We start from the raw sequence: 2743 nt of genomic DNA on the forward strand, positions 1-2743 counted from the left end.
GCAGGCGCCGCAAAGGGGCAGCCTCCGAGGCAGGGAGCGGAGCACCGAGGCTGGGGAGAGGGGAGCAGGAGCCGGGGGCTGGGGGGGGTGGGGTGGGGGGGGGGCGTTCAGGACAAGCGGTCAAGCCCCGGGGAGCAGCTGTCAAATGTTCCAAGTCCCCACTCGGCCACCAGGTCCACCCCAGTCTAGCAATGGGGTTGACCTGGCTGATGGCCGGTTAGTGTCAAGGTAAACTCACCGTCGTCCACAGGAGGGCAGCTCTCAGGCCGTCCGGCTGCGGCTGACTCTGGGGCGGTGCCCGGTCCCGGCAGCGAGGGGCGGGGGGGGGGCGCGGAGCGACACGGAGCTAACCGGCCCCCGGGGCCGGGGGCGCCTCCCGCGACTTTGGGGGCCGCGGGTCGTCAGTGGCGTGCAGGCCGGGCCTCTCCCGGGGGATTCGGGGGGGGGGGGGGCGGTCCTGCGGGCCGGGCGCAGGGGGCTCGAGCGAGCCCGGGCCGGTCCGCCCCGGGGCCGGGGTCTCCGCCTGCGGCTCGGGGGGGCGCGGGTCGTCGGGGGAGGAAGCCCGGGGGAGCTGCACGCCGGCCTGCCAGGCCAGGCCAGGCCTGGCCTGGGTGGCCGCGGGGGGATTCGGGGCGGTCCCGCGAGCCGGCGGCCGGGCGCAGGGGGTCCGAGCGCGTCCGAGCGAGTCCGTCCCGGCCCCGGGGTCTCCCCCTGCGGCTCTGGGGGGCCGTGGGTCCCCGCTGGCGGAAGCCGCTGGGCGCTGGACACCCGCCGTCCGTCCCGCCTGGCCAGGCCTGGCCTGGGTGGCCGCGGGGCGGGGGATTCGGGGCGGTCCCGCGAGCCGGCGGCCGGGCGCAGGGGGTCCGAGCGCGTCCGAGCGAGTCCGTCCCGGCCCCGGGGTGTCCCCCTGCGGCTCTGGGGGCCGTGGGTCCCCGCTGGAGGAAGCCGCTGGGCGCTGGACACCCGCCGTCCGTCCCGCCTGGCCAGGCCTGGCCTGGGTGGCCGCGGGGGGATTCGGGGCGGTCCCGCGAGCCGGCGCCCGGGCGCAGGGGGTCCGAGCGAGTCCGTCCCGGGCCCGGGGCCTCCCCCTGCGGCTTTGGGGGCCGTGGGTCCCCGCTGGCGGAAGCCGCTGGGCGCTGGACACCCGCCGTCCGTCCCGCCTGGCCAGGCCTGGCCTGGGTGGCCGCGGGGCGGGGGGATTCGGGGCGGTCCTGCGGGCCGGCGGCCGGGAGGGTCCGGGCCAGTCCGCCCCATGCCCGGGGTCTCCCCCAGCGGCTTCGGTGGGTCCTCCGCGGAGGAAGCCGGGTGGGGAGCCGGACCCCAGGCGCCCAGACCCGTGACCTGCGGCCGCGACCTCCGACTCGGCAGGAGCGACGAGGGGCTTTCCGGCCCGTCCCCCCCCTCTCCTTCCTCCCCAGAAAAGGAGAGAGAGCTGGCTCGGACCGGGAAAAGCTGCCTACGGCACCTGGGATTCCCAGGCGGTCACCCATCCAAGTACTAGCCAGGCCCGGGACGGTTTACCTTCCGAGATCGGACGGGATCGGGGGCGTTCGGTCCGGTATGGCCGTAGGCACCCGGCCCCCGCGCCTCCTCGCCCGCTTTCCCCTGCCGACGCCCGGGCCTGCCGCACGGTGAGCCCCGGTCGGACTGCCCCCCTGCGGCAGGGCCCCCGTCTCTCGCGGGCCCGGTCCTTTTTTCCTTCTCGAGCTCCGGGGCCCGGGCTGGCCGCCAGAGCCCCTCCGCCCGCCCGCCCTCCCCGGCGTCGGGGAAAATATTGTCCCGGACATCCAGTGCGCCCTGATCCTGTCAGCCGGGGGGGGGGGTGGGTGGGTGGAGGGGGGGCAGTCCCTCGCTGCGGCCGGGGAGGGTGAGCCCAGGGCGGCTTGCCTGCCGTCCGAGTCCCCTCTCGGCCACCAGGTCAACCCCGAGCCGAAAGGGCTGAAAAATTTTCAGAGTCCCCTCCCGGGCACCAGGTCAACCCGTGGAATCGAACGGGTTCGCCTGCTGGCCGGTTCGCTTCCCGGCCACCAGGTCAACCCGTAGGTTTGAACGGGCACGCCCGGTGGCCGCTTTCCCGTCCGGTCACCAGGTCAACCCGGATCTCCCTCCTTCCCTGGGCGCCCCCTCCTCGGAGGCGTCAGGTTCCATTTTCTTTTTCCCCCCAGACTTCCAGGGGCCCGATCCAGTCGGCCGGGAGGCAGTCCCTCGCTGCGGCCGGGGTGGGTGAGGCCAGGGCGGCTTGCCTGCCGTCCGAGTCCCCTCTCGGCCACCAGGTCAACCCCGAGCCGAAAGGGCTGAACATTTTTCAGAGTCCCCTCCCGGGCACCAGGTCAACCCGTGGAATCGAACGGGTTCACCTGCTGGCCGGTTCGCTTCCCGGCCACCAGGTCAACCCGTAGGTTGCCGACGGGGCTAGCCAGTGGCCGGTTTGCTTTCCGGCCGCCAGGTCAACCCCTAGGTTTGAACGGGCACGCCCGGTGGCCGCTTTCCCGTCCGGTCACCAGGTCGACCCGGATCTCCCTCCTTCCCTGGGCGCCCCCTCCTCGGAGGCGTCAGGTTCCATTCTTTTTTCCAGACTTCCAGGGGCCCGATCCAGTCGGCCGGGAGGCAGTCCCTCGCTGCGGCCGGGGAGGGTGAGCCCAGGGCGGCCTGGTCCATGTCTCTAGTGGGCCCGATCCTTTTTTGGGGTGTTTTTTTTTTTTTTTCCGAGCTCCGGGGCCCGGCCCGCCCGGGCAGCCCTCCT

At 74.2% G+C, this 2743-nt stretch overlaps 1 non-coding gene across 1 annotated transcript; it reads right to left on the reverse strand.

Moving 5' to 3' along the window:
- Nucleotides 1-1453: 1453 nt before the first annotated feature.
- Nucleotides 1454-1572, reverse strand: LOC128829817 (5S ribosomal RNA). The gene has a single exon (XR_008443484.1). It is a non-coding gene; the product is annotated as a 5S ribosomal RNA (ribosomal RNA).
- Nucleotides 1573-2743: the final 1171 nt, after the last annotated feature.

Source organism: Malaclemys terrapin, unplaced genomic scaffold (assembly GCF_027887155.1).
Source record: "Malaclemys terrapin pileata isolate rMalTer1 unplaced genomic scaffold, rMalTer1.hap1 scaffold_96, whole genome shotgun sequence".
Lineage (NCBI taxonomy): Eukaryota > Metazoa > Chordata > Testudines > Emydidae > Malaclemys > Malaclemys terrapin.